Genomic DNA, 24,395 nt, shown 5'->3' on the forward strand with positions numbered 1-24,395 from the left:
CCCAAACTTTCTGTCTCCTGTACATTACTACTGCGAGTTCGTCAATAATGACCAGGCTATAATTTTCGTATTCACGTTACAGTTCCCCAAAAACGCTTCAACCAAAGCCGCAAAAGAAATTCAGCCCGATCTAAGTTTTCCGAACTCCCGCACATTGCTACTGCGGGTTCGCCAATAAAGACCCGGTCATAAGTTACGTGTTTACGTCACGGTCACCTAAAAACTCTCCACCCGAGGTCCCGAAATAAATCTGTGCCGGGTTAAAATTTTCTGTCGCCTTGTACATTACCACGGCAGATTTGTTTATAGTGACCCGGTTATAATATACGTCACGGTTACCCAAAAACGATCCACCCGGGGTCGCTGAAAAATTCCGGCCGCGTCCAAATTCCGGACACCTGTACATTACCACTGCAATTTTTTTCATACTGACCCATTTATAGTATACGTCACGGTTCCCAAAAATGATCTACCCGGGGTCGCTAAAGAAATCCGTCCGTAGCCAAAATTTCCTGTCTCCTGTACATTACTACAACGGGTTTGTCAATACTGACCGGGTTTAAATTTACGTATTCACGTAACGGTTCCCCAAAACCGCTCCACCTAAGGCCGCTAAAGAAATCCAGCCCGATCTAAATTTTCCGACCTCCCGTACATCAGTACTGCGGGTTCGTCAATAAAGCTCCGGTCATAATTTACGTATTTACGTCACGGTCACCCAAAAACGCGACACCCGGGGTCGCTAAAAAATTCTGGCCGGGTCCGAATTCCGGACACCCGTACATTACCACGGCGAATTTTTTTATACTGACCCTTTGATAGTATACGTCACGGTTCCCCAAAACCGCTCCACCTAAGGCCGCTAAAGAAATCCAGCCCGATCTAAATTTTCCGACCTCCCGTACATCAGTACTGCGGGTTCGTCAATAAAGTTTCGGTAATAAGCTACGTATTTACGTCACAGTCACCCAAAAACGCTACACCCGGGGTCGCTAAAAAATTCTGGCCCGGGTCCAAATTTCTGGACACCTGTAGGTTACCACGGCGAATTTTTTGTAATGACCCATTTATATTATACGTCACGGTTCCCCAAAAACGCTCCACCCGGTTTTGCTAAAAAATCCGTCCGTGGCCCAAATTTCCTGTCTCCTGTACATTACTACGGCGAGTTCGTCAATAATGACCAGGCTATAATTTACGTATTCACGTTACGGTTCCCCAAAAACGCTCCACCCAAGGCCACTAAAGAAATCCAGCCCCATCCAAATTTTCCGAACCCCCGTACATTAATACGGCGAGTTCGTTAATAATGACCTGGTTATAAGTTGCGTATTTGCGTCACGGTCAACCAAAAAGCTCCACCCGTGGTCGTTAAAAAAATTCGTCCCGGGCCCAAATTCCCGGGCCCCTGTATATTACTACAGCGGGTTCGTCAATAATGACGCGGTCATAAATTACTACACCCGTTGTCAATAAAAGATCCGACTCAGATCCAATATTCCTGACACCCCTACCTTTATACGGCGGATTCGTTGATAATGACCCGGTTTTAATCTACGTCACGCTTACCAAAAACGCTCCACCCGAGGTCGCTAAACAAATCCGGCCCTATCCAAATTTCCCGACCCCCAGTATATTACTACAGCGGGTTCGTCAGTAATGACCAGGTTATAATTAACGTCCCTGTTCCCCAAAATTGATCCGCCGGCGGTGGCTAAGAAAATCCGACCCGGGTCTAAATTTTTGACCCCGTACATTACTACGGCGGGTTCCTCAATAATGACCCGGTTAGCTGTCGAATTTTTAACTACCTTATGAATTGTTTCAGCGGGTGGTTGTGCCCCCCGCGCCCCCTACTTATCGGGGCTCCGCCCTAAACTCCGGCCAGGGGCTTCGCCGCTGGACCCCGGGAAGCCGGCTCTCCGGTTCGTCACTTCACACATTTTAAATTAAAAACGCTCGCTCGCTTGACAAGAATATTGGAGAGCAGTTGCGTATCGAGCTTAATAAACGGGGGCCGTCGTCCCAAGCGAATGGTACACCGTTACAAACTTTCAGCATATTCCTATCGTAGTATGGTGAAAGCTGAAATCTACAGCCTGAAGGATATTCATACCATCGCCTTACATAACAACAATAAATCATCAACATTTATTCAATTTCAGAAAATTTTCAAAGCGAAAGAACCCGGTGGATTCCGTGTTTCTGGAACCTGGAGTGCAAAAACATCGAAGTGCAGTTAATGGAAGAGCAAAGTTTGCTCAGCATCAAATCATTCAAGCTCGTTACGCCGCTGCTCTTGCAGTTGCTCCTCGTTGGATTCGCAAACTATGTAACAAACAGAATTAATCACTTGGCTCAATGGGATGGGAGGTTGCCCGGGCTGGTGGCTACAGTGTCACCAACCCGGGCGCCCTGGGTTCAAAGCCCAGCGTCCTACAATTTTTTGCTTTTGCGAAACGGAAATATTTCAATAAACGAACAATTTTACATGGAAATTAATTTTTGCTCTTGAAGTCATTGTTATTATTGAATGACTGATAAACATTACTGCTTGTTTAACAATATATGATTCATGCGTTATATTGTTCTTTAAAGTTCGTAATTATTTTCTTTATGGATTTTTCATTTAAATTACATACTGTATAATTTTACTTATTTTATCACCCCGTGTGAGAAAATAAGACTTGTTAACAACAACAAATATTTTTTTAAAATTCCATAAAGTAAGTTACTTCATCGTGCCACGTTTTTTCTTTATTTGTGTTGAGTGCTGTATATATGTTAACAATATAAATAATTTCACGCTGTACGAGAATGTGAGGAAAAAATAAAAAACGCAGGAGACTGTTGAAAGATGAGCTTAGTACGGATTCAGCGGTTGGGACATCATCCACACGCGTGATCTTTCGCCGCTCAGATGGAGAACTGTCAGCGTCGATGGGCTTCCAGTTTTAATAATAACCGGTATTATAATAGTTTTAATAATCAATTGTACATATATGTTTGTTTAATCTTTTAGAAGTCTAGTGACAATAAGCAACAAAACAGCGCTAACGTAAAGGTCATCCGGATAACTACCATAAAAATCGAGCTTAAAATGCCGGTTTTAACTATACCACCATTGAAAAGATCCGATAGGCGATAGGTCACCGCAACTAGTGATGTGCTACTAAATAAAACTAAATAAATGCTATTTAATTAGTAAAAGCTTCCCTAAAATTAAATATGTAGTAAACAGTAAAGTTTTACATGCAAAATTAGTAAAAGTAAGTAAATATTCAGCTGCAATAGTAAATAGTAAGTAAATAGTAAGATTTAGCTTTCGCAGAATAAAAGTTATTTACTAATTCATTTACTAATCGAATTTTAGTTAATATCCAGAAGAAAGACTCATTGCTGTACTGGGGCAGGTTCATCATTAACGGCGTTGCATACTAAAGTTGGGGCCGTAACATACGGTGGTATTGCTGTTCACGTAAACGCAATGTACCGCCAACCCGAAACTGCGGTTACGTTACGTATAATAATAGGAATTTGAAGCATTGCAATGCAGCAGCAGCCTGACAAGCCGATTGTGCAGTTTGCAGCACAGTTGTACTGCTAAATTTTGCCTTTACAGACTACATATTCGCATAAATACAGTATATTTCGCATAGATACAGTATAAGTGCAGATTCGCATGATACAGTGTATTTTCATGAAATGCATAAGCGTACCAAATATGATAATAACATTGAGTTAAAAATTAAATTAAGTTTATTTAGTATAATTAGTAAGTAATTTGTTGGGAAAAACTGGAATAGGTAGTAATAGTGAGTATTTGAAAAATTTTGAGGTTAATAGTAAGTAATAGTAAGTAAAAGTTTTGGAAGATTAGTAAATAGTAAGTAATTAAAGTAGCAGGAAGCTGTAGTAGCACATCACTAACCGCAACACGGTGCAGATATTCCAAATGCATTATTATTCCAAAATGCCCGGAACCGAAGATCGATAGCGAGGCACATTAATAAAATTTGCTGAAAAATCCGCAGCAGACTGATATTGCAGTTAAGCCGCCGGCTTAAACATCCGGTTGTGTGCGCTCACCGACAAAAGTCGCAGCACACTTGTATTGTACATGAGACTATGATACAAATATGCCGTGTTTTTTCCTTTTGCGCATTGTCTGCCGTAGTTTGGATATGTGTAGTTAAGTCAACGAAGATCATGTTTTTTACTTTTGTGCTTCCTTTTACTGTAACCGCTAAATGAAGCTGTATGCCACTCCCAGGCCCAGCCGCTATCGGACATCACAGACTTTATGAAGAATACCGAGCGGTGTTGTGACTTTTTCCGTACACTAGGCTCTATGGTACAAAAGGTTTCTAGTTTTTGCTGATAATAATTTTGTACTGGGTCAAATTTCGCGTGAACGATTAACTGTTTCGTGATTCTCGGCACTTGGCAGTGAATGCCAGCTTGCCAGCTGCAGTGTGCTTATGTTGTGGCTTGCTGGTTTCTTTTAAAAAGAAACCAGCAAGCCAGATATAAATCTTATATCTTGTTGACTTTTATAATATCGGAATGCTTAGTAAAGTATCACCCCTTTACTAATAAATCTACCGATTGTTCTACTGCAGATATTTTATTGTTGATTGCCGAAATATAAAATGGAGATGTGACACGGATGTCTGTCTGAACTCGGAATTCGGTTGCAAAGTTCCATTGATGACTTGGTACTAGACCGTGATCGAGATTATTCAGTGTAGATTACCGACTCCAGATCGTATTGATGTTACAATTTCGAAAAGTTTAGTGAAGGCAAGCATACTGTATAAGTGCTACAATTAGTCGAAGCGGAAACATATATCTATATATATTATGATCGTGTACAGATCTGTACTGAAGTATTTAAACTGTGCTGGTGTTTCACAGAATGCAGATAATATAACAAGCAATAAGGACTGTAAGTGTAGGGCTACATATAAACACACCCTCTGTACATGGCGCCGCACATGACGGCGTTGCACAACCACATGGATGTGGTGGAACACCTGGTTAAACAGGGCCATGGTAATTAGGAAACAGAAAATTCACAAGGAAGCCTAAAAAGTTGAGTAGTTGAGTTGAGTAGCAGGATCGGATGAACTGAAACAAAAGGCTCTGTTTCGCCGAGAGACATTTAAACAATCAGTCATATATTTGTTAACAAATTGTGCATAACAATCAAACCCTCACATGTTTCATGGAGAAAGCATATGCTGTTGAATTTTATTGTATACTGGTAGAGGTCAGTTACATTTCGGTAACCGTTCCGCGACGGGTACCGGCGCGACGCGTAAAAAACGATGAATGAGTCAGCAAAAAATGAAACAACAAATAAGAAGACGAGTAAGTTTACGTGCCAGGGTAGAAATTGACCATCCAAAGTGTAAGAAAGTTACGTTTCCTGCAAACGCGTCTGTGGTACAGGCTGCAGAATCTTTTTTCGATACCAAAAACAGTAAGTAATCTTTTTGTAACCACAGTAATTATCGATTACGAGTGTGCAACAAAATATCATCTTTTGTTATCTTTCTGGTATGGCACCGACGAGAAAACGGAGACATCTGCCTGACCTTGAGCTGGCAGCGGGACTTCTCGAAATGTGAGGATTCAAGCTCCCCGTGCATCTTCTCACTAATCCAAATAAAAGAGCTGCAATCGAACTAGCTAAAATAAAGTGGCCATTTACCCCACATTAACAATACCGATGATTGTTTTCGTGTGAAGGCGGCAGTGTTACAGCATAAAAACTATAAAAAGGAAAACTATAAAAATTGCTAACGCACGTGCTCTTACAAAAGACGCACGTGCTCTTACACAATACATCTATCTAAATTCCATCTTTTCGGTACCGCTCCAGTCATTTGCTAGCTTGCAGAGAGCGTAACCTTTAGGTATTATCACATTAGCACATTTTCATAAATTTTACTGTCAAGCATACTGCCAACGTATGTAACGCAGTTTGCTCGCTACACTCAAACTTGGAAGTTGACTCCGCATGTAACATTCCCTATCCAGAAAAGTTTTCTATACGCTCCATCTAACAATTATTAATGTACTCGTATCAACAGGTTCATTCCCAGCTTGAGCTTTTTATCGCAAAGGCATCGTACATACAATCTAGTGCAGTACATCAACCGAAAAGCGTCACAGTGAGTTAGTACAGCTTTTACAGAGTGTGATGGTGTGCAATATATACGTTGCCGACATTTTGAAAAAAAGTTTACGTGAGGCATTACACCGTCTACATCATTCCGAATGCATGTGGCTGACGTTATTTGTAGTGCGACTACAAATGTTCGCACTTACGAGTATGTACTTTTATCCGCATGATTGTTGGCCTGCCCAGTCCTGGATGTGAGCTGTATGATGAGGTCGTCACTTCATATATGAAAAGAACTGTTTGATAATACCCCAAACATTTCTGGTGGACAAAATTCCTCTCAACGTGCAGAGCACCCATCTGAGTCGCTACTTTAAAATTACACGATTTGGTCCTAACCTTAGTAACCTAATGCACGATCTCATGTCACCTATGCCATGGCCGGAGTTACGCCCTTGGTCACCCTCGGCCGAGCGGTGGTGCCCTGTCTTCACCGGGACTCCAGTCGGGCGACTACGGCTGTAACGTCCCGGCGGAGTTAAAGGTCAGCGTTGTAGGCGGCAGAAAGGTCGATTACCTGTAGAAAAAGGTGAACGGGATCGGCAGAAAGGCGGACGACTCATCCACCATCTCACCGATCGTCGACTCACCGAACATTGGCAAGACGGTAGATGCGATTTCATGAACATTCGCCCGATGGGTGGATCCTCCATCCATCCATCCACCACCTGTCGGCTACAAGCGTGGCCTGCCGCAAGCGAACTCGCGGTTCAGGCACGCGGATGATTTCGCCAAGTGGATGGCCTATATTGTGCATGTGAAAAAGAAAACGCTCGGGAAACGGGGGCGCAGCCGACCCATCATCTTGCGCATTTTACGCAGTTCGCGCACAGTCTGAAGTCTGTCGATGGCTTCGGGCAGTCAACTAAGATTCTGTATCAAAGCATGCCATCCAGACTAGATCCAGTACGCCAACGCTTATCTGCTGCGTGAAGTAGATTTCCTGCCAAGTTTCCTGACGAACACCTGTTGGCCACTTGGTATTAATAATTTCATTATGGCCGCATGTACGGGTTGGCTGCATGCACGGGTGACCTTTCTGGTTCCGCACGGGTGCTGGCTGCGTGCTCGGGAAGTCGCAACAGGTTTTGGCTGCGTGCGCGGGTTTTTGGCTGCGTGCACTTTTACGCTAAAATATTTTTGAATTTTACTTGTTAAATTATAATTTCACTGCCTTTTTTTCATAGATTTTTCAGCCGCTTTTGGGATATGTTGTGTTTTGTGATATGCACCAATCCAGGTACACAATAGTTCAAGACATTTTTTATCCAGATATACAGTAGTTAAAGAAATTTCAACCTCGCATAATTTCCAGTTCAAATGTTGCCATGTTCCTGGGCAAACTGTAAACAAATGCGGTGTCCAATGCCTAGGGTTGTTAACGGTGCGGTGCGGTGTACACCGGTGTGCCTTCGGTGCGGTTTTTACAAGAAATCGCACTTACCTTACCGGTGTAAAGCGAAAATCGCACCGGACGGTGCGGTGAAAAATAAAAATCGCACCGCAATTTTTCACACCGCACCGCACCGGTGTGCACCGGTGTAGCACACGTTAGTAGAAGAAAAAGCAACAATTAGCAATTTTATCACTTATCAATCGCCAGAACTTCTTAGCACTGCTAGCTTTCAGCCTTCTAAAGGCATCACCAGCAGGATGTATCCAATCGTAGCAAAACTGTAATGAAGACGTGAAATATCGAAAACAATTTCCCTAACAATATTTGTGACGAAACCAAAATCAACGTAGAGCGTGGAAAACCAAGCCGTCATATTATTACGCAGCAATGTTACACATTTTCTTTAATCTTATGGCAGCCCGGTTGTTGCAACAGCTACAAGTTGAAACTTGTGACTGCGAGTCTGAGTGAGCAATAGCATTGAGTAAGTACTACGTACTTACTTTGTCATACCGACTGATACGGTACTGACTTACGAGCGCCACAGCCCGTGCTCCCCGTGGGCATGTGCCCATCCAGCAGCGTCATCGCATAAAAAATGTTTTAAATTTTTTAAAACACTACGAATTTAAGATATCTTCGGTTAACCGGTGGTTAACCGGTGTACGTCAACGCGGTTACCCAACCGCACCGGTGTGCGCCGGTGTGGTTTTTCTCAAAAACCGCACCGCCTGTACCAATTTTTTTTCGAAATCGCACCGCAATTTTTTCAAATTGCACCGGTGCACTGGTAAAAAACCGCACCGTTAACAACCTTACCAATGCCATAGCACTGACACCCTATATTCAACGCTTGTAGCCGGCAGAAAGGTTTACGGGTTTATGGTTTACGATCAAAGGTGCCGCGTAAACCTTTCCGCAGAAATCCGGCAGAAAGGTTAACGGATCCGGCAGAAAGGTTTACGCGGTTCGGCAGAAAGGTTTATGCGGCTTCTTTGATCGTAAACCATTAACCCGTAAACCTTTCTGCCGGTGACACACGCGGAATCATCCACCATTAAGAATTAAATTCTGTCTATGTGATCACCTAGTTTTCAACGAGGGGGGTAATCGGAGAATGTGCAGGGATAAGAACCTGCGACCGAAACGAGCTCTTCAAGTATATTTTGATGTTTTTCTCTTGAAAACATTAATGTTCAGTACTAGTTTGAATAGATTTGTTATCGTGGGTTATATTAATTTTTATTTTATCACCACTGGATTGCAGCTTGATTACAGAGACTGGTCATCCCCCGGTTAAAGTCAGAACCATAAGTGTGTTTTTATTTCATATGGAAAAAAAACTGGGAAAGGGGCATACAAGATACAACAGTGCGAACAAAGTACCTAAACCAACCAACTGCCCGATTAAAGTTGGGCCATTTCTGGAAATATTACTAGCCTGGGCAGTAGTTCGTATTGGCTTTGGAAATACTAGTACTTAATAATTAACTTTGTTGCCAGTAGAAAAGTTGATTTACTGAACTGTATGACAGAAAGACTTACTGCTACGCCATTAATGGACATCCACTTAAACCGCCCCAGCGCTAGCATCAGCTCTTGGTAGTGGTAATCTTCCTCCCAGCTGGAGTATAATTTACCGCTTCGAGATAACGGTTGGCAAACTGCAACCAGATCAAAGCGACTTGGACAAACGCAATAATGATGTTGACTGTCGTTGTCAGTGGCTGACAACGACCGTAAACATCCTTACAGCGTCGGTTTGGTGACAGCTTACCACCAACCTGTACCCCGTCATCACAGCCGCAAATGCCTGTCGAAAGACAATTGCTCCGGGCAGAGATTGCGTTTTTAGCCGACCAAAACATCCGGACGACCAAAACGTCCGGCGGACGTTTTGGTCGGCTACATGCGTTCATTACTAAAGAGCACAGTCTCTGTCCAGAAACGATTGTCCGAGTCTTTTGGACTGAAATGTGGTGTTGACTGCTCGTCTAACGGTGGCAGGGCTACAGTGGGAGAGAAAGAAGCATGCAGCAAAGGCTAACATCTTAAGGACCAGTAGCAGATAACTGCAAAGGCATGCGCAGCTTTACGACCGACAGAAATGATATCGTATAGGCATATAACCGTGGAGTTACAAGCAGCTTTGCATTTATTTAATTTGCGTGTCGATTCAGTAACAGACAAGAAGCAACGTTATTCTTGAATTAGATACTGACAATAATCCGGAAACGTCGCACCGCTGATTTAGTGCATTATTACATGCACGACATTTCCAGATCACGAACGCAAAAAGTGCGTAAACAAGAATGGTATGCCGTCCAGATAGGCTTACGCCTAATTGGATACAAAGTATCCAGGTGGGATGCAACATGATTATAGCGAATCGATATTTTCTCTGCCAAATAATGCCTCGATTCAAGCGCCTAATTCCGAGGATCCATACGCGCGCGTGCGTTAACTTCACAATAGACACTGGTTGGAATCGCACAGCTAATCGTTTTGCAGATAATCTTAATCCGACTGTATGCGTACATAATCTGCAATCCTGAGATGTTGCCGGGTATGGTCAACCTAATCATGCCTACGTGAAACCAGCTGCGTGCCAACATGGAAGCCGCTTCTACTATGTTCATTTCACCCTTCTTCCTTAGATATCAAAGCGGCATTTGGGAATAAATCTTCGCGTCTTCCCTATCTAAGGCGCAGCAGCAGTCCGGATTGAGGAACATAGCAGGGTGGTAATGGTTACTGGAATATATTGGTGCCTTACACTAATCAGCAGCGTTAAATACGTGGCAAAGAGAAATTGCCGGGAAAATTTAGAAGAGATACATGTACAATTATTATACAACCACACTATTTTATTATGGTGCAAGTGTTGCGGCCATCATGGCGATTTTGGCACCGTAATGGTTTCCTTTTACCGAAATCTAGGCACATGCATTATCAACATTCTCGCCTTAAGGTTCCGAAAAGCAGAAGTTAATGTAGCATGAATACGGAGGTTACGGTCGGACGGTAGTCTGGCGCGTGAACAATTATGGGCGTCGCTGTTGCTGATAAGCACAGGCCAGGCACTACGTACAAGCAGTTCTGATTCAGAGTAGCAATAGCCGCTCTGTAAGTTTTTTTAATTGCACTATTTACAACTACAGATTACCCCAGTGGCGAATCTAGGCGGCTTTCGGAGGGGGGGCAGAGAACTCACATCAAAAGGGGGAGTATTCTCTCGATTTTTTGCTCGTAAAAAATTTTGCAGTGTACCCCCTTCTTGCGAATTTTTTGACGTCCGAGTTACCGGGGGGGGGGGCCTCGAGAGCCCCCCCCTTAAATTCGCCACTGGCCTGACCCCACACTACTAGTGGCGTAATTAACTGACGGACATCAAAATATTGTCCTAATGGAGCCAAAGAAAGCACTATGCAAAACTTGCTTAAAGATTGCAACAGTAAGTACTAAGTACCATTTCCGGGCGGAAATGGTACTAGTGATACTGACGCATACTTACAAGGCTGTAAACCAAGTTAGAACAAGTTGAAGAAAAAATAATTCGAATTGAAGGAAGGAAGCATGCCAATCTAATTTTAATTCACGGTGTTGATCCAAAAAACCCCAATGCTCGATGTATCATGAATCTGTACTTGAAAATTTGCAGCAGTCGTTAACAAAACACTTCGATTACGAAAATTAGTAGTGTACTAAATTTTTTGACTGCTGCTTTTTGATTTGCAGTCACAAAAATTTTCGAGATCCTATTTTAAAAAAAGCAACAGGCTGCCAAACTAAAAGGCATGAACATAGCGCCCTTAATGTCAGGTAAAACCGAAAATTTCATAGAAATGAGGGAAAACAGACATGATCCAGCAGTGGCTCAAACTGTTGAAGTAAGTTGGGTTAATTGGCGGTGATGTACATGTCTTGCCGCCTTTCTTTCGCAACACCTTGTTACGATTTTCCAGGCTTTCTTCCCATAGTCCGGACTGACCAAGCAGTAGACGAGGAAACTCAGAGAATAATTCGCGAAGTACGAATGAATCCTTATCGCTTCAAACACCGTGAGTGATGCATCCGGTACCCGGTACGCGCACAGATTTTCCAGCAGTTCGTACATGATGAAAGGCGCTTTCAGTACGGCATTCATACAGCTGGCAAGATCAGCAGGCGCACAGCCGCTATGTGTCGTGACGGGCGAGGATTGTTATTGGCGGCGACTTGGGGAGATTTGTACCGGCACATCAGGAACAAGATAACCACAACATTCGATGAGAGGATGGCAAAGAAAGTGAAAACGATGATAAATGACTGCAAATTAAATCCAGAAGAAATTTGTTGCACTATAGCACTTCGATTTCGTTCGCAAACTGGTCACTTTTTGGACACGGATCCCCACATCGATCACCCAAACTTTTTTAAAACCTTTTTTAAAAATCAAACTTTTTTAAATCAAACTTTCTTAAAGATCAAACTTTTTTAAAAATACCGGATCTTAAAAATGATAGTTTTACGCATTTCGAGTAGATACATTTTTTCTTTTAGCTTAAGATCGCGCATTACCACAAGTACCCATATGATAACCACGATTACTGATCTTACGAAAACGGAAATATGTGTACAAAAGCTCTAGAAATAACTGCAGAAACCAGTGAACTGGTATTTGTTCCGCGCTATCGTTTCTTAGGTTTTATTTACAAAATGAAAATCAGTTGACTTAAGGAGTGAAGTAAACTAAACTGTTTATCCTGCGCGTTTAACAGATTTTTTAAACATGGGTGATCGGTGTACTGGTCCGAATACTAAACAAAATTGGTTGACGTGCGAAGTCAAAATACCCTAGTTAAAACAAGACTGAACAAGTTCAGAGTGCTGTACTTATAACTTCAGTTTCTCCGTCATTAACATATCTACATATTCTCGTGTACGTGACCTTTGGTCACATTTTTCGCACCACTTCTTTCGTGTGAACGCGGCTCCACTCCATCAACCAACGACTATGCGGCTGAACTTCGTAGCCGTCCGACAAGGAGAAGGTTTTGATATAGTCGAAGAGCCACATCACAACAGCCAGCATCACGAGCAGGATAATGACAGCTCGTATTCGGCTCGCTGTAACGACTGTCCGACTCTTCAATGGGAAGAGAACGTTGATGAGATGAGCAAGATTGAAAACCAATAGTGTCCTACAGGTTTAAAACTATTTGTGACTAGCGTGACCGCGGTCGTGACAGCTCAAGAGGTCGCGGGACATTTCGTCGTGGGACATTTTGCCACACGTTTTTCGTCGCAGCGGCTAATCTGTTTTGGGACAAGTCGTTTTGCAGCCGTTTTGCTGTGTGACACTTGATCGCGCGACTCGTGGGGAGTCGAAAAATTATCGACTGGTATATGGCAGCGAACAGTCACATGACTATTTGCCTCAAAAACGGAATGTCCTTAAACGAAATATCCGTAAAACAAAAAGTCCCGTAACGATCTCTCGCGTAGCCCGTACTCGAAAGGTGACTTTAAGGAGCAAGTAGGCAAGCTGTCATAAGTTCTTAACGGAGCAGTCTCGAAATGTTTTACCAGTCGGAAGCTATGAACCCAACGTCAGCAGCTGTAACGAAGAAGAATCCACTCCTTAAGGTGGATGCATTCTCCTGTGGAAAAATAAATCCTTAGAATTTTAGTCGTCAAGATAGCCTCGCCCAGGTTGTAGCGCGCCTCATGCATAAATAACAGTAGCAATCCACAGGCTTCGAGTAATTGCAGGACGCAGAAGTTACAGAACTAGCAATAATTATAAATCTTACAGATTTGTCGAGCTCCAAAATGTAGTACGAAATGCAGTTGTGAAGTATGTGGAAAGTACGTAATAATAATGAGTAGCTTTAATAATACATGTTCACTGCAGCTGGCCAACTAGATGACTAAATCAGTAACAAGTAGAACAGTACAGCAATAGAATACAACCTGAGTTGCTAGGATGTAAACAACATGTGTACGGAGTACAACAACATGAATTCACGAGACACCACACTCTTCCCCACGTATCGAAGGAATGTGATACGTATGAATAAAGAATTGTATAAAAGAATGAATTTGTATTGTACTAGCGCTAAAGTAAATTGTAATGTAAAACGGATAAGTAATTGTACGAAGTAAGCAAGTACAGTATGTAAAGTATTAACCAAGCAATAATAATCCAGTAGTACTTATCATTCACCGGAGGCAGAGTACTGTACTGGCAGAACTTGTACTGTGCAGCAGTTGAAATCCATAAAATGAGTACGGCGCCGTATGTGGGTGGATTCTGCTGCAGGATCCATACTGACCCAGGTAGTACTAGTTCACCGGATGTACGCATCTTCCAAACTGGTACGCAACGGTATCCAGGGTGTACGGCGTAAGAAATGCCTGTATTTCAGTGAAGGTACTGGGAAGAACTTGTACGTTGGAATTCAAGCACGTACGGAACGTCGCTGGTAAATTGAATAGGCTGTACGAAAGCCAGTGTATGGTAGGTCAGCCATGGCAACAGCCATGTAGGTCCTTGCTTTCAGTGCGAGGAGCCAGGTTCTTCAGTTGTCCTTGAAGAAGGGCGTTCTGCAAAGAACCAAAACGGTGTCCGCTGCTGCTGGAATGAACGGTCAGCAGACTAACTGCGGACGGTGGCTGCATGTTGCCGTAAGGCTGCGGATTTCCGTGGAAGCCAAAATTGCTCCGTAAGGAACAAACGGCAGATACTGCACTTCGGTACCGACGTTACGGAAATGGAACCATGCCAGCATCGTGGCGGAGGATATGTGGCAAGCATTCGTTGCCGAAAAAGGAACGGGGATGACCTTGTTCACGTGGGCGGAGTCCATGGTTAGAATGCATGCGATCCTCTAACCCAGGCAGAACTGTCCATGGAGTGGCGGTGACGGAATAGGACGTAGTAATATGGCACGAAACCAGTATAACAGTAGTACATAGTATGCATGAGATCGAATAATCCTTCACGCCATTGTGAAGTATGTGGAAAGTACGTAATAATAATGAGTAGCTTTAATAATACATGTTCACAGCAGCTGGCCAACTAGATGACTAAATCAGTAACAAGTAGAACAGTACAGCAATAGAAACAACCTGAGTTGCTAGGATGTAAACAACATGTCGACGGAGTACAACAACATGAATTCACGAGACACCACAGCAGTGAAACCATGTAAAAACAAAAGGATTACAGTTACGATTTAAACACAAGTGTTTGTTGTCTACAAATTGCAAGAAATAATTGTGGGGGATTTGGATAATTTTTGCACAGAGTATATTACGTCACTCCATTTGTGTTTTCTGAGATGCTGCGTGTTATCCGTTCTTAACTTTGAATATACGTCGTATAAGGATCGTCAGTTTACATTTCAACTTGTACAAAGTCTAAACTTTGGCCTGTGTTTAACTAATTCCACAGTCAAAATTAATGGGTTGTTAAGACTGGTCTAACACCGCCGGTGCGGCAGCTTCCGGGACAAAAACTGACACAACATTTGTACACCTTCAAAGAGTTATTGGTCGGGGCGTCGAGCATTCAGAGGCTGGTTTGTTATCCGATCTTCTAAATAATCTTTTGGTCGAATGTCCAAACGCCAGCAGAATTTTGTTGCCGACCGAATTTTTATGTAGTCAAAACGCCGGCAGAATTTCTTGGTCTATGTGCATTAATTTCTTTCATTTTACCTTTTTTTGTTTATTAATTTTTTGTCTTCCTTTTTTCTGACATTTAATCTTTTTGGAATTTGCTTACAGCAACAACTCCCCAGCTGGATGTTGCTCAAACAGTTCTCACGCCCATGTATCTGTATACAAATCATGTAGCTCCACGCTGTCATAAATATTGTAACAAAGGTTTTGGGTGCGCGCAAGCGAAAGTTTCGCGTATGTAGCCGGCAGAAAGGTTTACGGGTTTATGGTTTACGATCGAAGGGGCCGCGTAAACCTTTCCGCAGAAATCCGGCAGAAAGGTTTACGATACGTTAACCATCCTGCCGGATTGTGTAAACCTTTCTGTCGGCGGCACCATTGAAGCTTAAACCTTTCTGCCGGCGGCATCCATTGATCAACAATGGCATCACAATGGCCATTTTTTGTAAGCGCGCGACCTATCGAAGATAGTACGTACTTGCACAGTAGAGGGAGTTGCGGGTGTACAGGTATATACTAAGTGCAGCTTATCATGATTTCGCAAAAATTGCAGTAAGATGTAGATAAGAAATTGCTGGATATCCTTACGACACCGCACGCGACTACTGCAAATACTGGCCTCGAAAGAACCTACATCGTCAGCAATTTTATTGCTCAATCATGATGTGCTGCACTGGGCATATATCTGTGCGTCTGCAACTCTTTCTACTGTGCAAGTCCCTATCACAAATTCCGCGTCTACAAACAATGGCATTGTTGTGTCACTGTCGATCAATGGATGCCGCCGGCAGAAAGGTTTACGGCTCCGGCAGAAAGGTTAATGCAATTCGACAGAAAGGTTTACGCGGCTCCTTTGATCGTAAACCATTAACCCGTAAACCTTTCTGCCGGTGACAAACGCTCCTTGGTATCGTTCCCTGATCATATCTACCTCTCATGTCCCTGATATAATTTCATAAGATAACCGATTAGGGAGTTTGTTTCCGCCGTCATATTCCATCCGAAAATCGGCTTCAAAAAGAGTTCGTAGAAAAATTTCAAACGCTTTGAAAAGATTTTAGCCGTGCGCACACCCGAAACCCCGTACAAACACCCGTGCACGCACCATCGACCTAATCATTTATTTCCGTTTTGCATCCAGTTTTGTTGGTGGGTTTTTCAGTTTTCAGTGTCGACCGTAGTCGCGACTCTCTTAGGTTTTCTGCTGAATAACTGCTGAGGTTAGAGAACTGCTTGTTCCAAACATATTCAAATATACACTACAAAAATGACGAACTTTTGGTGACTATTTACTGCATATCGACTATGCGATTTGCAGATTATCGAAAATATGAGGGTGCTGTTACAGTGGTTCGGATCAAATGGCTTCACTTATTGCATACAGAAAAGGACGTAAGCCACGAAGCGCTGTGCTTCACTGCCTGCTGCCTGCCACTACAGGTAAGTATTGCTTAGCATTTTATGTGGATGGGCATAAGAATAACTTAGTGCTGCTTAGTGTTTATCATACGAAATGACCTTTGCAGTTAGGCACACTCATTGTATTTATGTGAAATCCGGTTTCCATTCGTCGCTCTAAGCAATCCGCTTTCTGCGCGCCATCGGCTCATTTGGCCAGTTTGTTCGCCAGTTTACAGGTTCAGCATGATGAAATGGATAGTAACCGGATACGACATGTGCAGTGCAGCACCATAATTCGAGGTGTTAAAAGCCTGCAGACAGAATATAATATGGTTACATTACGGATGCGGATAATAATAACAGAATCTGATGTCAATGGTGCTCAACTTAGCAAAATATTTGCAACGGTCATTCTGTATGTCTGTGTATGGCATTCCTTTGAGCTTATCAATGATAGACATTTTAAGCAAGCAGTTTGTTGTGTGGTGCTTTCTTAAGTTCGTATTCGACGAAACACAAACTGAACCGTTTTTATTTGATCTTTTGAGTTTGGGTATTTGCTTTCAGCGCCTGTCCGATTAGCATTAGCTGGCTACTACAAATCTTGGCACCTGTCATTATATATAACATTCGGTCCATGTCAATATCTTTTGAACGGTACACAGTATTTGAACAACATTGCTGGCTCACTTATAAACATCCTGGTTAATTCAGCTTTAATGGTTATAAAACAAAATTGTGTTGCGCGTCATAATGAGTAGCTTCCGAGCATTTTCCCGAAGTGCTCCAAGGTTTAACGCCGTTGTTGTGGAGGGCGGTGACGGTCTGCTGCAGCACTGTTGGGTGATTAATGTTTATGACGGAGGACTTATTGTCGATTTCGACGTTCCCGACAGAAGAGCGGAGCCGGTTAAATACGGACACGCATTCCATCGCTATTCGCAAGGGGAATGCTGCTATGATGAATATGTAGTATACCACTTTCGGAATGCTCTACAACGCGAACCTATTCCGCATATTGAAGTGCTGGGACGCTTTACGTGCAATCAACCGTGGACATGGTATCCCGCTCAGCTTCTCCTCGGTTGCTTGTTGTGGAGAGAATTTGTCTTGGTGGAGATAAGGCTTCGTCATCGCGTGGTCCGCCAAATAGTTTCTGCTAATGCATTGCGCATTGTGCCGGCAACTGGAGACGCGGCCAAGGAGGTCCGCAAAGGTGCGTTTGTTATTAAATCATGCTCCTTGGCCGAAAACTTATGGTGTGTGAATCCAACTGAAATTAATCAATGGAATCTGACCAGCGAAGCGTTTCAAGCCTACGAAAGAGAACCAGGTGATAATTCACGACTCCATTCAGCTTGTCCGGTTTATGTAGACCATGGAAAGCTGGTTTATCTCCAGCTCACAGGCGATGTGGCGTTAGAAGATGACCACACCGGTTCAGTGGTAAGAAATAACTAAAACCTATGAACAGCTGATACGGTCATTTTGAATGTAAATCCAAGCACGTGAAAGCAAAAAGGATTTGGATTCGAGTCGGTTTACAGATCGTTCAATGGTGCCAACACACACCATTAAACCTCCCGTTGGCCATTTACTAAACAATGTCCCTGTTTACGGATAAGTAAATGTTTAATGCGCTAAAGGTATACTCGTATACCTCGTTAAGGTATACCCGCTCAAGGTATATTGACGGTATTAAATATTGTAGGGACATGCATACTTAGTATAGCAACTTTTTGCGTTTCATTATCAGCCGCTAATCTGCGGGGTATCCTAGTCCCGTAACAAAAATCTAGCTTGCTGAAATGAAACATTAGAAAAACAAATAATTTTCAGATATCGTATGTTGTTCGAATGAAAGCGGACATGGAAAGGCGTCCGTGCGAAGGCTGGCTGCTGGATCAATTGCGCTGGATTCCACCGGCGAAACCCTTTTCTCCACACTCATCCGAAGACTCCACTGCATCCATATCAGACTTAGGTCAACTCCCACTGGAGATTCTTCAGCTGACCTTTGACTGTCAGCTCACTGTGGATCGCGTCAAGTGTCGCCGTGTTTGCTCGCTGTGGAACGCGCTGCTTGGCACAGCGGCGATCAGTGCCGTGGTGTGGGTAACCTTCTCTGCGGCCAAAGTTCCCGACAGAAACACAGCTTCCCATGCCGTGCGCGATGTGTGGCGGCGTTCTGCGTCCACTGTTGGTGCCTCCTTGTGGATGTGCATCACGTCTGCTACTCAGCGGATTATTATTAGCAATGCGCTCTTTGATTGCGTTCATAAGGTCATGAGCGATTGCATGCGTATCATCTCGTTGGTTAGCAAGGATTCGTGCGCCGGCAAAAGATTTACTGTCATTCTGCACAAAGCCCATTTGCATCTGGGCAGTTGTTTCTTCAACAATATGAATAAGACTTCCTTTGGTAAGGAAGGTGAGGAAGACAGAGTGGCCTGCGTAGTTGATACGCTGTTGTGGAAAGACTGTACGATGGGTGCCGCATACGCTAACGATGTCTGGCTAGGCAAACTTTTGCGCTGTAGTAGAATACCGGCACATCCAGGAGACCTGCAGTTTCCATCCAAAGTGCGCTGTTTCGTAGAAAACCACCTTTGCGGCGTATGTTCTGCTTCATTCGAGCGCTCTGATTAGCAAGATTGCCTATTCGGTGGTACTGCTGTTGTGGCTCATACAGGAAAAATGTTTTTTGACACCGTGGTTGTTGATTTTGTTATGGTCTGGGGTTTTATGTATTTATTGTGAAATGCTATGGCGAATTCTGAATGTTTCGTCTTCAGTTTGTGTTACCTATTATATGATGTAACTGATATTTTTAATGTGTATCCATTTGGTGTGCAGATTAGTTTAGTTTATTTTTTATTTGTGATTCGTTGATGTATTCTTTACTTATTTCAGTTACTTGTATATGTTGGCCCTTGAGCGCAGTATTCGACTCCTTTTTCGAAGTTTCCGTTTTGAACAGTAATGACTCCTGGTTTCTTATTGCCAAAACCAGTAGCTTATTACATTAGCACATACTCACAGTACTTACAAAAAGTGGAGAGCCGTAGTGCAGTGGTATTTGTGGTGGCTGTGGTACTGGTACTGCTACTACTTATTGGTATAATTAATTATGGCCAGTAGCCGGTATGCTAATATTGGGTACGTACTGAAGCCAATAGCAAGCACAAGTTTAACGTATATAGCACACCGATAGCGTGCTTAGCTGGATGTTTTTAGTAACTTTCATTTTCACGAGGGTAGCGCTATCGGCTATCGGTGTAACCATACTAGCGCCGTCCATTGTACTCTGTCCATTTACTCATTGTACTTGTACCACTTCTATGTATTGCAAAAGGAATTCCGAACCTCAGCTTCCCTGTTTTGTATCTCCCGATATAAACTCGTTTAGATAATATTGTCCATATCATGTTAGAAGCGTCATTCATTAAGGAAGCGATGTAAAAACTAATTTAGTCAAGCTTCAAGCAAATCGGCTTTAATGCTGTCCAACAAAACGGTACATCTTTTGCATTAAACTGAATTTAAAACACATGCACAAAACTCTAATCCGAATCTGAAAACATATGCTTCAAACTGAAATACTACAAAACCAAAAACAGTAAACGGTACATACATAGGTCATAGACGCTCGCTTTTGCTTGATTAAACCGCCATCCCCCTGATGCGTTTTGTCTCACTATTCAGGTAACGCTGTGTCCGCTTGCCATCAAAATTAATGCATGTATAATGTATTTTGATTCAATGGTCTTAATCGACTAAATCTTAGCATTACAATCATCAAAGTTCATTATTCACATGACCTTTTATAATAAAATCAATAAAACCCGGTTTGTGTTTGCGTTCGAGACTAGCAGACTTCTGCCGCGCAGCCGGATAACCTGCTCTGGTAAATCATGAATTTTAGAAATCATATTATTGTATATTTACTGGCTGTGATTAAGTGGTTGTGATCCATTTTTCAGTACAACTGTACAAGTACAACCGAAATTATAATCCAGTACGCTTGAAAGAGTAATCTGAGTGTCCCTTTCCTTAACACTGCTAAAGTTTTATTACTGTTTCCATAAGTTTAATTTTTTAAACTGATAACTGACTTTGTCGACGATTGTCGAGCCCGAGCAGAATGAGCACCTCCGAGCATATTCTCAAGGTGCGCTCCGTTGGAATGCGGTGGTTGTGGAGGGCAGTGACGGTCTTCTCCAGCACGGTTGGGTGATCAATGTTTGCGATGAAGGGCTTCTTGTTGATTTCGACGTTCCCGGGAAGCGAGCGCAGGCGGTTAAATGCGGACAGGCATTCGATCGGTATTCCACAAGGAGAACGCCTCTACGACGTAGACCGAATACTTGTTCAAAGGGAACTAGAACGTGACCTTGTCCCACAGATTGAGGTGTTGGGGCGCTTCGCATATGATCAACCGTGGACGTGGTATCCCGCCCAGCTTCTTATCCGGCGTTTATTTTGGGAAGAATTCGTCTTTGTGGAGATAAAATCTGGCCAGCGTGTGTTCCAGCAAATGATTTCTGTTGAAGCGGTGAGTTTTGTGGAGACCAACAGCGGCACAGCGAAGATTGTCCAGAAGGAAGCGTTTGTGATCAAACGGTGCACCTTGCCAAAAAGGTTTTGGGGTGTTTTGACTGGAAGCCCTTCGGGATAGCATCTGTTTGATAATGGTTCGTGGAATCTGAGCCGCGAAGTGTTGCAGGCCTTCCAAAGCGAACCGGCCAACGATTCGCGACCTTATGCACACAAACAAGCACATGCACAACGAAAGCATTGTATATTAGGAAAATAATTCTATACACACATACATTACATAGTTGTATACTTCGGCCAAAATATTTAGCAAAAATTATGCTCACGATCACGCCTTATACGCGCCAACGGCTACAGCATGCTAAAGGACGTAGCTATGCGCAATAGCTTTTTATCACATCGCACGGCGAACTATAAATTTTACAGATAGTATTGCTATAGTAGTGCAGCAAATTTACCTTGCTAAACGGAATCATTTTATCATTTGTATAAAACTTTCAGGTACATCTTAACTTTCAGGACCTTAATAAACTTTCAGGTACATTATGTTATCGAAATCAAAACCGAGACTGAGAAGCAGTTATCTGAAGGATGGCTGCTGGCTGAAGCTCGCTGGGTTCCACCGGAACCGAATCCTCCAATCTCGGCCGGAGGTTCCGCTGAACCCTTGTCACTGCAGATGGAGATCTTGCAGCTGACCTTTCAGTTTTTGCCCACTGTGTACCGCATCAAATGTCGCCGTGTCTGCTCGCTGTGGAAGGCACTGCTGAACACAGCGGCTATCAGCGCTGTGGTGTGGGTAATCTTCTCTACGGCCAACATTCCAGAAAAAAAGAAAGCTTCCCGCGCCGAGTTTGACGTATGGCTACGTTCAGTGTACACTGTTGGCGTTTCCTTATGGAAATGCGTCACACCGGATACGCAGCGAATCATTAGTAACGCAAACCTGGGCAGCTATTATGAGGTCATGAGTGATTGCATGCGCGTCATCAAATTCGCCATCGAAAATCCACGTACCGTCAAGAAATTCACTGTTGTTCTCCACAACGTTCGCCTGCGCTTGGACGACATTCTTTGGGCGGACGAGCCTTCTGTTGCTGTAGGGGTGCCCTCCGTTGTTGACATGTTACTGTGGAAGGATTGCACCTTCAGCGGGCCTTACGCGACTTTAAAAGCCGAACCGTTGCGCTGTGGTAGAATGCCGGTGAATCAGGACGGCCGGAAATTCGCATCCGACCTCTGCTGCTTCGTGGAGAAACATCTTTGCGGCGTTGACCCCGATTTATCTCTTATTTCCGCGTGGATGGCCAATCTGCAAAAGGAGTGCCATGAATCGGCTCGAGTCACTTGGGTAAGTTTCCATCGACACAACGAGAACACCGTACGTGTTTTGCTAACCTGGTTTTCGCTGTAGATCCTAGCGCAGATTCTAGAGAACCAAAGTCCTCTTCGGCTACATCCTACGCATTTAAAAAAATTAGGGGAACTAAAACTGTATGCATTGAATCGTGCGATGGTCCTTAGCGAGCAGTCCCCGGATGAATGGTATCAGCGCAACTCATCGCGGTCGCATCCGGAATTCGGCAACTGGCGGAACAGTTGGGATTTTCGCCTCTAAAAGCACTTAGCGGTCTTCTTAATTGACAATGACCGTAAGGAATACGATTAATATGGATGTGGACTTCGGTTTTTTATTTCTTATAGGTCTAGTTTTTCTGTTTCTGTGCGATAAGGATTTAAGATTTGGAATTATCGTTTCAGGGTGAGGCTTTTGAATCGGGGAGAGTCGCTAATTGACATTGTAGATTTACTTTACGTTAACCAATTTATCGTTAACCGTAAAGTGCGTACATTATGGTACATACATATCTGTACACACAAAATGAAATCATACAGTCATATGAATACGTACACAATGACTTGTCAATGTACTGTGTACATACATAACACGTACGTAACATTCACGCTATGTGCTCGTATATACTGTACAGTGTACATTATGAATGCCAATAATATAGACTGTGACACAGTCTATATTATTATCTATATTATATACTCTACACAGTCACTGTGTAGTAAATAATTTACATAAAAGTGTGCGTAACAACAATGCAGCATTCATTACTTACCTCTGTACACATGCATCCAGGAGTCATTCGTCCAAGCGCTGATGTAGTAACTGATGGTGCTTTTCAAAATAACGATAAGAATTTCAAGCACAATTAACAACAACACAACAATAAGAATGACCGAAACGGTTCTTCAAATACTGCGTTGCATAAAAGTCGTAATTTATTGTGTATAAATGTGTAAGTACGGGTCATGAGGCACCGGCAACTTTCTTCTAGCCGGAACGAGTGAGAAGTCTCTAACATAGGCTACACAGGAAATGGTTATTGGTAAAGGGTAACACAAATCTCGCTAATCAGGACGTCATAGATTTTGAACGTAAATACGTAATCATATTGTTCCGGGGTGATATGTGTTCGCATGATGGTAGGTACCTACTGTATAATGGTCTGTTACCAGCTTCACTTCGTAAATACTTCGGCAGTGCAAATATTCTAAATACCCAAAGAGCCAGAACACAATTTTGCAGTTGACAAAAGACATTGGTGTGACGGTGACTATTGTACAGAGTCTGCACAGGTGAATATAATTTTACTGAGCCGGATAACAATGTCCTGCGAATCAGAAGCTGGCCATCCAGTTCGTTGGGAAAAGGCGGAATCTGACCAAAAATTTTCCCATCGTCCTATAGATATAGGGTCACAGTAGTCCATTAGCGTGGAGCCGATGGAGGTATAAGGTCTGGCGCCTCGTTTGTGCAGTTCGTCTGGGTTTGATAAAATGCCGGCGAATTACGTTCCGGGTGTCGGAAAGAAAACTGCCATTATGCCCGTATTTACTCCCGATAAAAGAGCTGCGCACCTGTAATCTAGTGAAGTTGCGGTTCGATGTAAGAGATATATCTACAGTATACCGTATTTATGTGAACGTTTATGCGAAATCTGAAGATCGGCCCATTCGGGGACCTTTTTACACCTGTTAGCGTTTATAATTGTTGGATTTTATTTCGAACGTCCCAACCGGATGTTGCGCATGAACGGTTTTCATGGCCTGAAAATTACTTTTTTTAGCTCCTTTTGTTATAATTCGGGATCGTTTTACTGAACACAGGTT

The 24,395-nt window shown here is 43.0% G+C and overlaps 1 long non-coding RNA gene across 3 annotated transcripts; it reads right to left on the reverse strand.

Annotated features, from left to right (window-relative positions):
- Positions 1 to 5,396: 5,396 nt before the first annotated feature.
- On the reverse strand, positions 5,397 to 14,640 carry LOC129596344 (uncharacterized). 3 transcript variants are annotated; one of them, XR_008691419.1, is made up of 4 exons: positions 13,382 to 14,640; positions 13,155 to 13,228; positions 9,132 to 9,250; positions 5,397 to 5,661 (listed from the first exon to the last, which is right to left on the reverse strand). It is a non-coding gene; the product is annotated as an uncharacterized LOC129596344 (long non-coding RNA). The 3 variants fall into 3 exon arrangements; XR_008691417.1 differs by lacking the exons at positions 5,397 to 5,661; positions 9,132 to 9,250 and adding exons at positions 11,195 to 11,894; positions 12,538 to 12,714; XR_008691418.1 differs by lacking the exons at positions 5,397 to 5,661; positions 9,132 to 9,250 and adding exons at positions 11,195 to 11,894; positions 12,538 to 12,769.
- Positions 14,641 to 24,395: the final 9,755 nt, after the last annotated feature.

Source organism: Paramacrobiotus metropolitanus, unplaced genomic scaffold, assembly GCF_019649055.1.
Source record: "Paramacrobiotus metropolitanus isolate TYO unplaced genomic scaffold, Prichtersi_v1.0 Parri_scaffold0000088, whole genome shotgun sequence".
NCBI classification, from domain to species: domain Eukaryota; kingdom Metazoa; phylum Tardigrada; class Eutardigrada; order Parachela; family Macrobiotidae; genus Paramacrobiotus; species Paramacrobiotus metropolitanus.